The 14,305-nt window shown below is 40.3% G+C and overlaps 6 non-coding genes across 6 annotated transcripts; 2 read left to right on the top strand and 4 right to left on the bottom strand.

The window, feature by feature from the left end:
* The first annotated feature begins 6,483 nt into the window (after positions 1 to 6,483).
* Positions 6,484 to 6,565, top strand: trnas-uga (transfer RNA serine (anticodon UGA)). Its single transcript has one exon. It is a non-coding gene; the product is annotated as a tRNA-Ser (tRNA).
* A 170-nt stretch (positions 6,566 to 6,735) lies between these two features.
* On the bottom strand, positions 6,736 to 6,809 carry trnai-aau (transfer RNA isoleucine (anticodon AAU)). The gene has a single exon. It is a non-coding gene; the product is annotated as a tRNA-Ile (tRNA).
* A 298-nt stretch (positions 6,810 to 7,107) lies between these two features.
* Positions 7,108 to 7,189, bottom strand: trnal-cag (transfer RNA leucine (anticodon CAG)). Its single transcript has one exon. It is a non-coding gene; the product is annotated as a tRNA-Leu (tRNA).
* Positions 7,190 to 7,867: 678 nt separating this feature from the next.
* Positions 7,868 to 8,084, bottom strand: LOC131705438 (small nucleolar RNA U3). The gene has a single exon (XR_009310394.1). It is a non-coding gene; the product is annotated as a small nucleolar RNA U3 (small nucleolar RNA).
* Positions 8,085 to 10,855: 2,771 nt separating this feature from the next.
* Positions 10,856 to 10,928, top strand: trnak-cuu (transfer RNA lysine (anticodon CUU)). Its single transcript has one exon. It is a non-coding gene; the product is annotated as a tRNA-Lys (tRNA).
* A 1,066-nt stretch (positions 10,929 to 11,994) lies between these two features.
* LOC131705562 (small nucleolar RNA U3) lies at positions 11,995 to 12,200 on the bottom strand. The gene has a single exon (XR_009310515.1). It is a non-coding gene; the product is annotated as a small nucleolar RNA U3 (small nucleolar RNA).
* Between the last annotated feature and the right edge of the window lie 2,105 nt (positions 12,201 to 14,305).

The raw sequence follows: 14,305 nt of genomic DNA, 5'->3' as shown, positions 1-14,305 counted from the left end.
TTGAAACTGCTGTGCGATAGGGAGTCTTATTGAAACTGCTGTGCGAAAATGAGTCTTATTAAAACTGCTGTGTGATAATGAGTCTCATTAAAACTGCTGTGTGATAGGGAGTCTTATTGAAACTGCTGTGCGATAGGGAGTCTTATTGAAACTGCTGTGAAATAGGATGAGTCTCATTGAAACTGCTGTGTGATAGGGAGTCTTATTGAAACTGCTGTGTGATAGGGAGTCTTATTGAAACTGCTGTGTGATAGGGAGTCTTATTGAAACTGCTGTGCAATAGGGAGTCTTATTGAACTGCTGTGTGATAGGGAGTCTCATTAAAACTGCTGTGTATTAGGGAGTCTTATTGAAACTGCTGTGCAATAGGGAGTCTCATTGAAACTGCTGTGAAATAGGATGAGTCTCATTGAAACTGCTGTGTGATAGGGAGTCTTATTGAAACTGCTGTGCAATAGGGAGTCTCATTGAAACTGCTGTGTGATAGGGAGTCTTATTGAAACTGCTGTGCGATAGGGAGTCTTATTGAAACTGCTGTGCAATAGGGAGTCTTATTGAAACTGCTGTGAAATAGGGAGTCTCATTGAAACTGCTGTGTGATAGGGAGTCTTATTGAAACTGCTGTGTGATAGGGAGTCTTATTGAAAATGCTGTGTAATAGGGAGCCTCATTGAAACTGCTGTGCGATAGGGAGTCTCATTGAAAGTGTTTGAGAGACCCAGGGAAAGCACTGTTTTAAAAGGAACTAATCTAATAAGTTATATAAAAAAATGAAATGTTGTCTTTCCTATAGACTCGCTCTGTACAGCTCTGCAGTGTTGATCTGTCTTTCCTTTTAACCTGCTCTGTACAGCTCTGCAGTGTTGAGTTTCCTATAGACCTGCTCTGTGCAGCTCTGCAGTGTTGAGTTTCCTATAGACCTGCTCTGTGCAGCTCTGCAGTGTTGAGTTTCCTATAGACCTGCTCTGTGCAGCTCTGCAGTGTTGAGTTTCCTATAGACCTGCTCTGTGCAGCTCTGCAGTGTTGAGTTTCCTATAGACCTGCACTGTGCAGCTCTGCAGTGTTGAGTTTCCTATAGACCTGCTCTGTGCAGCTCTGCAGTGTTGAGTTTCCTATAGACCTGCTCTGTGCAGCTCTGCAGTGTTGAGTTTCCTATAGACCTGCTCTGTGCAGCTCTGCAGTGTTGAGTTTCCTATAGACCTGCTCTGTGCAGCTCTGCAGTGTTGAGTTTCCTATAGACCTGCACTGTGCTGCTCTGCAGTGTTGAGTTTCCTATAGACCTGCTCTGTGCAGCTCTGCAGTGTTGAGTTTCCTATAGACCTACTCTGTGCAGCTCTGCCGTCTTGAGTTTCCTATAGACCTGCTCTGTGCAGCTCTGCAGTGTTGAGTTTCCTATAGACCTGCTCTGTGCAGCTCTGCAGTGTTGAGTTTCCTATAGACCTGCTCTGTGCAGCTCTGCCGTCTTGAGTTTCCTATAGACCTGCTCTGTGCAGCTCTGCAGTGTTGAGTTTCCTATAGAACTGCTCTGTGCAGCTCTGCAGTGTTGAGTTTCCTATAGACCTGCTCTGTGCAGCTCTGCAGTGTTGAGTTTCCTATAGACCTGCTCTGTGCAGCTCTGCCGTCTTGAGTTTCCTATAGACCTGCTCTGTGCAGCTCTGCAGTGTTGAGTTTCCTATAGAACTGCTCTGTGCAGCTCTGCAGTGTTGAGTTTCCTACAGACCTGCTCTGTGCAGCTCTGTTCATAATGAATTACAAATTACACTTCTTTTAAAGTGTTTTGCCTTTTTTTCCCAGTTTTATGTCTCTCTCTCTCTCTCTCTCTCTCTCTCTCTCTCTCTCTCTCTCTCTCTCTCTCTCTCTCTCTCTTTGACTTTCTTAATTGCTATGAAAATCACTACAAAATATTCTGCAACTGTTTTAAGATGTTTAAAGATTATATATATATATATATATATATATATACAAAATGTGTTTCAGATGTTACAATTTGAAACTGTTTTCTTTTTACTTTGAAATTGCATGTATTTTATTTAATTTCAGTGCAAAATGACTATTTTTTTTTTTTTTTGAAGGGACTGATCCATTTAGGTGCAGTCAAAGAGAGGGGTGAGGGAGTTTGGACTAGTAATAATACTGTAATAATAATAATAATAATAATAATAATAATAATAATAATAATGATAATACTATGCACAATAGCCTTAGACCAATCACCCCCCTATACTAACTATAATGGACTGTTCCGTGTTACTTTGTACTTTTTTTTTTTTTTTTTAAAGGTGTTGGATTGCCTGAATTTGTGTAATTTTAGGAATTTGTTTATAAAGTTGTGTATTGATTTTTTCATTTATGTATTTATTTGTTTATTTTGTTCATTCATTTTCATAAGTGTTAGATCTCAGGAATTTAAGATTTACAACATTTTTATGGATTTTAAAAACAGCACTGTACTGCACTGGGGATCTGAGAGCCAGCTAATTCAATACAGTCCAGTCTAATCTAACAGCACGGCACTGTACTGGGGATCTGAGAGCCAGCTAATTCAATACATTCCAGTCTAATCTAACAGCACTGTACTGTACTGGGGATCTGAGAGCCAGCTAATTCAATACAGTCCAGTCTAACCTGACAGCACGGTACTGTACTGGGGATCTGAGAGCCAGCTAATTCAATACAGTCCAGTCTAATCTAACAGCAATGTACTGTACTGGGGATCTGATAGCCAGCTAATTCAATACAGTCCAGTCTAATCTAACAGCACTGTACTGTACTGGGGATCTGGGAGACAGCTAATTCAATACAGTCCAGTCGAATCTAACAGCACTGTGCTGTACTGGGGATCTGAGAGCCAGCTAATTCAATACAGTCCAGTCTAATCTAACAGCACTATACTGTACAGGGGATCTGAGAGCCAGCTAATTCAATACAGTCCAGTCTAATCTAACAGCACGGTACTGTACTGGGGAACTGAGAGCCAGCTAATTCAATACAGTCCAGTCTAATCTAACAGCACTGTACTGTACTGGGGATCTGAGAGCCAGCTAATTCAATACAGTCCAGTCTAATCTAACAGCACTGTACTGTACTGGAGATATGAGAGCCAGCTAATTCAATACAGTCCAGTCTAATCTAACAGCACTGTACTGGGATCTGAGAGCCAGCTAATTCAGTACAGTCCAGTCTTATCTAACAGCACTGTACTGGAGATCTGAGAGCCTGTTTATTCAATACAGTCCAGTCTAATCTAACAGCACTGTACTGTACTCATGATCTGAGAGCCAGCTAATTCAATACAGTCCAGTCTAATCTAACAGCACGGTACTGTACTGGGGATCTGAGAGCCAGCTAATTCAATACAGTCCAGTCTAATCTAACAGCACTGTACTGTACTGGGGATCTGAGAGCCAGCTAATTCAATACAGTCCAATCTAATCTAACAGCACTGTACTGTACTGGGGATCTGAGAGCCAGCTAATTCAATCCAGTCCAGTCGAATCTAACAGCACGGTACTGTACTGGGGATCTGAGAGCCAGCTAATTCAATACAGTCCAGTCTAATCTAACAGCACTGTACTGGGGATCTGAGAGCCAGCTAATTCAATACAGTCCAGTCTAATCTAACAGCACGGTACTGTACTGGGGATCTGAGAGCCAGCTAATTCAATACAGTCCAGTCGAATCTAACAGCACTGTGCTGTACTGGGGATCAGAGAGCCAGCTAATTCAATACAGTCCAGTCTAATCTAACAGCACTGTACTGTACTGGGGATCTGAGAGCCAGCTAATTCAATACAGTCCAGTCTAATCTAACAGCACTGTACTGTACTGGAGATTTGAGAGCCAGCTAATTCAATACAGTCCAGTCTAATCTAACAGCACTGTACTGGGGATCTGAGAGCCAGCTAATTCAGTACAGTCCAGTCTTATCTAACAGCACTGTACTGGAGATCTGAGAGCCAGTTTATTCAATACAGTCCAGTCTAATCTAACAGCACTGTACTGTACTCATGATCTGAGAGCCAGCTAATTCAATACATTCCAGTCTAATCTAACAGCACTGTACTGTACTGGGGATCTGAGAGCCAGCTAATTCAATACAGTCCAGTCTAATCTAACAGCACTGTACTGGAGATATGAGAGCCAGCTAATGCAATACAGTCCAGTCGAATCTAACAGCACGGTACTGTACTGGAGATATGAGAGCCAGCTAATTCAATACAGTCCAGTCTAATCTAACAGCATGGTACTGTACTGGTGATCTGAGTGCCAGCTAATTCAATACAGTCCAGTCTAATCTAACAGCACGGTACTGTACTGGTGATCTGAGAGCCAGCTAATTCAATACAGTCCAGTCTAATCTAACAGCACGGTACTGTACTGGGGATCTGAGAGCCAGCTAATTCAATACAGTCCAGTCTAATCTAACAGCACTGTACTGTACTGGGGATCTGAGAGCCATCTAATTCAATACAGTCCAGTCTAATCTAACAGCACGGTACTGTACTGGGGATCTGAGAGCCAGCTAATTCAATACAGTCCAGTCTAATCTAATAGCACGGTACTGTACTGGTGATCTGAGAGCCAGCTAATTCAATACAGTCCAGTCTAATCTAACAGCACGGTACTGTACTGTACTGGACATTTTGGTAGGGGCTGTGTTCACATGCGACAATTGACAAGCTCTTACCAAGATGGCAGCCCAACAACAAACAGAAAAAAAACGAGAAAATATTTTAACTTTTGTCATTCTTTTAACAAAAAAATAAAAACATTCCGTGTTGTATTGTGTTGTATTTTTGTAAAAAAAAAAAAAAAAACATGTTGAATAAATGCTTTATTTAAAAAAAAAAAAAAAAAACATAAAAAAACATCTTTTGTGTTTCCTCTTTTCAAGCAAAATCCAATGGGACTTTATTTGATTTCATGCCAAACACACATACATCAAATATATTTCTGTCAATAAAAACATAATCCTTAAAGGTGATTAAATTAGTTTTATCTTTTCTTAATGAATGTCTTTTAAATTTGTAAAATTATAACCCATTAAAATAGAACAAATCGACAGAAATTAATGCATTTGTCGCTCGTTACCCTTTTTCATTTTTTTATTATTATAAAGTCCAGCCACTGTAAAATATCAGAAATTATCGTGATCGCTAAAACCCAGCCCATCACAGATGCATCATGGGAACAAAGAACAGTCGTTTGAAATTGAATACGAATATATTCAATATTTGACCAAAAAAGAGGGGATATGGCAGGAAGACAAGTAAGAGAATAATCTTTTTTTATTGCATTTTCTTAATTAAACAGGAAATAGAAAACTTTTTTTTTTTTTTTCTCAGCGTCTTTTCTGTGTTTTCAACGTGTTGTGTTGTCAGGATACCGTACACACTTAACTCGCTCAGTCAAAAATAGATTTTTTGAAGCTTAACTATTTAATTTATTTTTTTGTAATATTTTAAAAAAATCTCCCAATTTGGAATATCCAATTGTTTTTTTTTATGGCGCTGCTGCAGCTTCCCGTATCGACTCGGGAGAACGAAGACTCATCATGCGCATCCTCTGAAAGAAACGCCGTCAGCCACCCTCCTCTTGTCACACTGCAACAGCAAAGCCAGCCGCACCTGGCTGTAGCGGTGTTGGAGGAAACGCAGTTCTGCCCACAACTCGCAGGCGACCGGTCGCCACAGGAGTTGCTGGAGCTTGTTGAGACAATGATTACCAAGCTGACCTAAACCCTCCCAACCCGGGTGGCACTCTGCCAACTGTGCGCCGCCCCCTCGGCGTTCCTGTCGGCGATGGCATAGTCTGGATTGGAACCAGCGATCTCCAGGCTATAAGGCACACCCTGCAATTCAGATGAAGCGCCTCAGCTGGATGCGCCACGCTCCCCCCAACAATTCAGCAATTCAGCAATTCAGTAGGCTACGTTTGACCCGTTCAGTTAATCAGTGCAGTGTTTTTCACTAGTTTTCTGTTAGGTTATCATCTGTTTTCTTTCTCAGTATTAGCCGTGATTTCCTGGAAAATGTGACAGTGGCGACCTGCAAGTTTGGTCCATCCATAATTAAATACTCTACTGCAGTTACTGCTTGCTCTTAAATATAACTCTATTTAATGTATTGCAGCTGCTCTTATTTAAACTGCCTTTACATTGATTTCCACATTCCATTTTGCACTCGTTATTCGTCCGATTTGATCTCCATTCTGCTTCCAAGCTGATGGCTGGGAAGCCTATTGTTTCTGTTAGGATTAAATAGCTACGTATTTTGAAATAAAGATGTATTCATTATTATGAACGTTAACAGAAAGTATATTGTATTTACTTTTCCCATGTGTGCTTGCCTTGTACAAATCTGACAGAGTTTCAACAAAGGCATTTGACTTGGGTTCATTAGTTATCCTATACTGCCATCTACAGCATTACTGCGGGAGCCGTTTACTTCTTTTGGATATTTTCACAACTAACCGTGCGAGCATGTAGTCGTGGCCGAGTGGTTAAGGCGATGGACTTGAAATCCATTGGGGTTTCCTCGCGCAGGTTCGAATCCTGCCGACTACGTAAGCTTTCTTTTTAATTGATTGTATGTGTTCATTGTTAATACATGTTTAAAGCACAGGAAGTCTGAAATATTACTGGTTGTACTTCATATCGCTTCAGTTCATTTTGTTAAAGATTGTTCATTTTGGCACCATTACAAATGCTGTGGTTTCTTTAAAGAAGAAAAGCCATGGCCCGTACGGGGATCAAACCCGCAACCTTGGCGTTATTAGCACCACGCTCTAACCAACTGAGCTAACCGGCCACACACTCAAAACTTGATACTAGAACCCGAGGAAAATAAGTCCTGCGGACATTATGATTGTTCTACCAAGATGTTCTCATGTTAAACTGAACAATAACACATTCAAAGTATTGGAAAGGCATAATTAGAGGCCTCGTCATAATGAGGCAGTTTAACAGTGTGAAGGATGTGGTGAGGTGCAGGCTTGCGGTGACTTTCTCTCATTTAACGACCTTGTGATTTGAATACTAACAAGAAAAACAAATCAAATTACCAAGCATTCGATGGACGTTTTAAGAAATAAATAAACAAAAAGATTTGTCAGAAGTGGGATTCGAACCCACGCCTCCAGAGAGACTGCGACCTGAACGCAGCGCCTTAGACCGCTCGGCCATCCTGACTTACACCGACGACTTTGCACAACACTGCAGTACACTGCTGTACCTCCAATGTCTGACGCTACAATAAATCACCTGGTGTGTGCGTGAACTTATTCTTTTTCTGTTTATATTAAGGAGGGCGACCTGTTTCGTCGCATTCTATATGGGATCACAAGGACACTCCTCTTACAGACAGAAAATATACGGCAAACAGAGCGATCGCTTCACGGTTAGAAACAAATCAGAACAGTCTGTTAGCAAATTAACTTCATGAAAAAACCACACAGGACTTACATAAATGTTACAGATATGTTTCGTAGACACAAAAGTTGTAACATAATTGAGTACATTTGTAAACTATCCGCCAGTAACAGACATTATCTCACATTATCTCTAGTTTCAAACGCATTATCACAGGCGGCACAATTACGACATGGAATAAATCCAGTATATTTGTCCAGTACACCGAGATCTCTCGAACGTTTCAATGAGTCAGCCCTTAATAAACACACTCCGTGTTCATTTCTGTGTATATGACATTGTCTATACACAATACCTGCCATGTAAGCCTATTGGTATCAAACCGATCACAATTAATGTGATCCGTGTTTTCAGTCAGATTGATAGTTTTAATCAATCGTCGAAAAAGCAGCAGTGCTTTGCAACTGTAGTTCGTCTTGCGTACCTTTAGGCAAGATACCCACTCAGAACGTGTCCGCTTCCTCCAGCCCCCTAAGGAACACTGGAGGGGTCATCAATAACAGGGAGCATTTGGCCAAAAAAACAACACTCACTGCCTCCTTCACGCTCAAAAGTGAACACTCTCACTCTTCCTCGTGGATAGCGAGTCCAAACACTTTAAAAACGCATTTCGCTAGCAAATCGCTATAGAAATGATCTCTGAAAGTATTGTTTTATGGGCAAGTGGCCGACCGTCTCCCTCCAACTCTGAGTGGCACCGGCAGCTGTGCCGCTGAGAAATTAACAGGGACTTTCATATAATGCAATTGCTGTTGCCCAGTGAGGTGTTACAACAACATTTCAAACTCATTCCAAACTGCAGGCGGTTAAAAGCTTAATTGGGTTCAAGTTTCTCGTATGATTTAAAAATTAGGAGCCAGTTGCCTCATTTGCATTGTCTGCCTTCCTCCTTTGCACTGTGAAGTCTATCAAATTTGTGCTTAAAATCTGAATACGATTCCCATTTGAATTGTGTATATTTGGTTTCCATTTTAGCAATATGCATACACACTGTTCTGTTGAGCTCCCAGGGTGTTATGTAATAAAACACCATAATCGATTAGCACGTTCGGCTGTTAATCGAAATTTTGGTGTTTCAAGCCCACGCAGAGATGATGCTTTTTGCATTTCTTTATCGCATTAGAAAATGGCACTGTAATACGTTTTTATTTCCTACAATTACACTAAAGAAAAAGTGTGCTGTTTTTTTAATTCAAAAAATTAATTAAGAACAAATAACCCTAGTCGTGCTGTTTACAAAAACCCGGTATCGAAGCAGGGACCGTTACAGTCTAACGCTCTCCCAACTGAGCTATTTCAGCTTGACGCGAGTTTCTTATCGAGACAGCATTCTTTTCGTCAATCGCCTTTTTGTCAAGCCAGTAAACCTGCATGTAATGAGAAACGTTCAACAGTACGGAAACACCACAATAGAATCCAATGCCTTTGCAAATGTGTTTCCAAACTCTTAGTTTTTCTCCCAAATGCGGTTTCTCAAAAAATGGTTTTGCCTACTTTTTATTATTATTATTACTTTTTCCAGAGTAAGACCAAAAGGCAAACATCCAGGAAATAATTAAACACTGCTACAGTGCTTGAACTGTCTCAACAAACGTTTAGCTCTAAAACGTGTACATTAAAAGTCTATTAACATCTTTAACACAATCATCTGTGTTCCAATAGCGGTTAATCCACATGGTGATCAATAAAGTGAATGCTGGCTTTGTTCACATATTAGCAAGACGTTTTCACGATTCACGCATATTCTGAACAAGCACACAGGAAAATAACTGTTTTATTGGCTCTGGTCTTGTATCGTCACCTTGATTACTGTCCGTAAGAAGTGGCATTAATCAGAAACCTAATTATGTAAGGTTCCCAATGCGCAAATACGCAGCATATTTAAACTTCTTCACAATCTTAAATCTTCCCACATGAATGTCAAATACGTACTGACAAGTACGGCCCTTTCCCAATGTAACACTCTGCTGTGTTTGAACACCAATGATGGCTTGGATTTGATGTATTAAACCACGATACTATTGTTCCCACTTTCTTTAGTACTACCAAATGTGTGATGCGTGTCAGCCCTTGTGGCCTAATGGCTAAGGCACTGGCCTCCTAAGCCAGGAATTGTGGGTTCGAGTCAAATCTGAGGTGTGATTTTGTTATAGGAGGCTGCGTGGTCCAGTGGTTAAAGATAAAGGGCTTGTAACCAGGAGGTCCCCCTGTACAAATCCCACCTCAGCCACTGACTCATTGTGTGACCCTGAGCAAGTCACTTAACTTTCTTGTGCTCCGTTTTTGGGTGAGATGTAACTGTAAGTGACTCTGCAGCTGATGCATAGTTCACACACCCTAGTCTCTGTAAGTCGCCATGTATAATAAAAACGAACATAATTATGGTATGTTTTATTAGCATGAAATATTTTGTAGATCTTGTTATCTGCTAAGTCCGCTCACGCTAGCCAGAACGTGCTCGAGTGCTCTGGCAACAGCCATGAAGCAAGTCAATTTTTCAGTTCAAATGAATAACTACTTTGTTTTTGTGGATGGGGGTGTTTTTTGAAAAGATCAGTTAAATAGCTACGTATTTTGAAATAAAGATGTATTCATTATTATGAACGTTAACAAAAATTATATTGTATTTACATTTCCCACGTGTGCTTGCCTTCTACAAATCTGACAGTTTCAACAAAGGCATTTGACTTCGGTTCATTAGTTAGCCTATACTGCCATCTACAGCATTACTACTGGTTTCGTTTACTTCTTTTGGATATTTTCACAAATACTCGTGCAAGCATGTAGTCGTGGCCGAGTGGTTAAGGCGATGGACTAGAAACAAGGAGGGGGAAATTGAATAAAGCCAGCCAATAGCCATATTTTAAAAGCATGGGGTATTAGACCAACATATAGCAGCGATTACACTTCTCTTTAAGAGTGCTAGGTGATTGGAAACAGCTCTTCCCAGCAAGGGTTCAACAACAAAAGCCAGATTGTTAATACACACAAGTTTTAACAGTATTAGGGAACGTTAGCTGCAACATTACAGGTTTAACTATATTAGAGCAATTCAACAACAATACAAGTTTAGTTAATATAATTAGCAGCAACGTTCAGGTTTAGCAGCGGTGTAGCATAAGTAAACACAACCAAAAGGTGTGGGGACATTTACCTGCTGCTGGAACACTTTTAATCTAACAAAACAAAATTGATGAGACCGGGATTTAACCACACGTCTCAGAGCTTTATTCAACAGACTAGCTCTCGAATTATCCAACACTTTACTTTTGGAATATACTCACACGGCTGTAACACCGCAGACACAGAAACAGCGCGTCTCCAGAACACTCATCTACAGCAGCAGCACACCGACTCTCAGGTCCCACGCACCTGTCGGTACTTCCTCTCTCACCCCGCCTCAGAGAAATAAACTTTCTCCCATCAGCCCGGCTAGCTCAGTCGGTAGAGCATGAGACTCTTAATCTCAGGGTCGTGGGTTCGAGCCCCACGTTGGGCGTCCTTTTTAAATACAAATTGTAGATATTTCTTCGAGGCAACGGAGCAATGTCTGATTCTGTTCACACTGTATAAAGTATTGCAACACAATTACTTATTGGTCATTGTCATATAACAATTGCTATTGTAAAATGCGTGCATCCTTTAAAGCTATACCGATATTGAAATAAAGAATCTTACTTTCGTGGGTTGGCTTCAATCTGTTTCTTTTTTTACACTTGTCATTACATCATTCATGGAGCAAGTTAGTATGTGCGTAATAAACCCAATCGGGTGGTCTAAGGCGCCAGACTCAAGGACGATTGTGTGTTCTGGTCTCCGAATGGAGGCGTTGGTTCAAATCCCACTTCTGCAGTTCACTTTTACTTATTTTTTAAATGAATAAATATGTTCATTTTACTATAGATTGTTTCAAGGAAATCAACAGCTGATACCAAACTCTTGTCAGCACTCAATACCATTTTCATTTCCATTTTAAATCGGACTAAAATAGCGTTCCTAACACAGATTGCATTTTTGTTGTAAATTGGCTACTTGTCGAAGTCACTGAAAAATATTTTGTGTAGAAACATGTGTTATTTAACTAAAGATTGTTTTAATATTTCAAATAATGCATTACTTTGAAAAACATCTCCGACTGCCACTGGATCGTGGTCTCGGGCTGGGATGAGGACCATTGAGAACAGTACAAACGATCTATTAGTGGAAGTAGCTTACATGAGAAATGCCCTCGTTTAACATGCTAGGATGATCGACTTTGGTATTCTCCAACTGCTGTTTACATTTTCTAACACGTTATGAGGACGAATACAAAGGTTGACAGCATCCATGTAAGTGGGGGTAAGCACAAGTTATTTTCAGATGTAATGTCTATTTTAAACTCAATCTAGTCCTGCGTAGTGCAAAAGACATTGCTATATTTTTATATTAGTCAAGCCCTATTTAAAGTGTTCATAAATTGTTTTGACATTAGCAATGATCAATTTAAATGTGGTTATTGATTTAAACAACTGAACAATTGTGGGCTTGATGCTTTCTTTTTTCTACGTTTCTACCGGAATGAGATACACACTCAAAATGTGTCCCCTTCCTTCAGCAACCCCCGACTGAAGATTGAAGTGGTCATTCCTTGCAGCGAGTAGGTTCCCGATAACAACACTCATTGTCAGCTCGGTGCTGAGAAGAAAACACTGCCACTCCTCCTGGTGGATACCGAGACCAATCCCTTCAAAACGTGTTTCATTCTAGAAATGATCCTTGCAAATATAGTCTTAACTTTTATTAGCAGACCGTCGCCCCCAACTGGCAAGCTCTACTTCATATGAAACAATGACTGGGCAACAACGAGGTGTTACATTAACAATACAAACTAACTCGAGACAGCCAAGCCGTTAAAGCATACCTTAAGTTTGTCGCGTGATACAAAAGCAAGTATTGGCATTTTTGCATCGTCTGCCTCGTCAAACAAGCTCGAGCCACAGCACACAGCGCTGCTGCATCGGGACACAGATTGTGGATTTATAAGCGACTGAATAAACGAGCTGAGACTACTTTTGAAAGAAATTGAAAACATACCTCTAGTCGAAATATTTGCTATTTAGTTAATTAAATTATTTTTGTTTAATTTGCAATCACAGACTACATTGCCAAAATAAAAATAAACAACAACTGACAATCTGATTTGCTCGTATCAAGCTGCGATGAAGCCTATGAGAATCCCTGGCACCATTAAAAGGGAATTAGCACAAATGGTAGAGCGCTCGCTTAGCATGCGAGAAGTAGCGGGATCGATGCCCGCATTCTCCAAATAATTTTAAAGTATCTGCGTATTTTGTCCCGGCGCATTATGGAGATAAATACAAAGTGTGACAATTCTTTGTAACAGAGACGCCCACCATGCATGTGTATTTTAATGCACAGTCTGCTAATTTGTAATAATCCCCGGACTGAAAAAATGCACCGTGTGATATTTTGTAGGTCTTCTTATCTCCTATGTCACTAACGCTAGGCACAACGTGCCCGAGTGCTGTAGCAGCAGCCATGAAGCACGTTAGTTTTTCAGTAGAAATAAGGCTTTTGTGTATGGGTGTTTTGAAAAGATCAGTTAAAGAAAAACTCTTAGTTTTTCTCCCAAATGCGGTTTCTCAAAAAATGGTTTTGCCTACTTTTTATTATTATTATTACTTTTTCCAGAGTAAGACCAAAAGGCAAACATCCAGGAAATAATTAAACACTGCTACAGTGCTTGAACTGTCTCAACAAACGTTTAGCTCTAAAACGTGTACATTAAAAGTCTATTAACATCTTTAACACAATCATCTGTGTTCCAATAGCGGTTAATCCACATGGTGATCAATAAAGTGAATGCTGGCTTTGTTCACATATTAGCAAGACGTTTTCACGATTCACGCATATTCTGAACAAGCACACAGGAAAATAACTGTTTTATTGGCTCTGGTCTTGTATCGTCACCTTGATTACTGTCCGTAAGAAGTGGCATTAATCAGAAACCTAATTATGTAAGGTTCCCAATGCGCAAATACGCAGCATATTTAAACTTCTTCACAATCTTAAATCTTCCCACATGAATGTCAAATACGTACTGACAAGTACGGCCCTTTCCCAATGTAACACTCTGCTGTGTTTGAACACCAATGATGGCTTGGATTTGATGTATTAAACCACGATACTATTGTTCCCACTTTCTTTAGTACTACCAAATGTGTGATGCGTGTCAGCCCTTGTGGCCTAATGGCTAAGGCACTGGCCTCCTAAGCCAGGAATTGTGGGTTCGAGTCAAATCTGAGGTGTGATTTTGTTATAGGAGGCTGCGTGGTCCAGTGGTTAAAGATAAAGGGCTTGTAACCAGGAGGTCCCCCTGTACAAATCCCACCTCAGCCACTGACTCATTGTGTGACCCTGAGCAAGTCACTTAACTTTCTTGTGCTCCGTTTTCGGGTGAGATGTAACTGTAAGTGACTCTGCAGCTGATGCATAGTTCACACACCCTAGTCTCTGTAAGTCGCCATGTATAATAAAAACGAACATAATTATGGTATGTTTTATTAGCATGAAATATTTTGTAGATCTTGTTATCTGCTAAGTCCGCTCACGCTAGCCAGAACGTGCTCGAGTGCTCTGGCAACAGCCATGAAGCAAGTCAATTTTTCAGTTCAAATGAATAACTACTTTGTTTTTGTGGATGGGGGTGTTTTTTGAAAAGATCAGTTAAATAGCTACGTATTTTGAAATAAAGATGTATTCATTATTATGAACGTTAACAAAAATTATATTGTATTTACATTTCCCACGTGTGCTTGCCTTCTACAAATCTGACAGTTTCAACAAAGGCATTTGACTTCGGTTCATTAGTTAGCC

This window comes from Acipenser ruthenus, chromosome 35 (genome assembly GCF_902713425.1).
Source record: "Acipenser ruthenus chromosome 35, fAciRut3.2 maternal haplotype, whole genome shotgun sequence".
NCBI classification, from domain to species: domain Eukaryota; kingdom Metazoa; phylum Chordata; class Actinopteri; order Acipenseriformes; family Acipenseridae; genus Acipenser; species Acipenser ruthenus.
The sequence above is the reverse complement of the archived record's forward strand: the minus strand, read 5'-3'. Positions and strand labels throughout refer to the sequence as shown.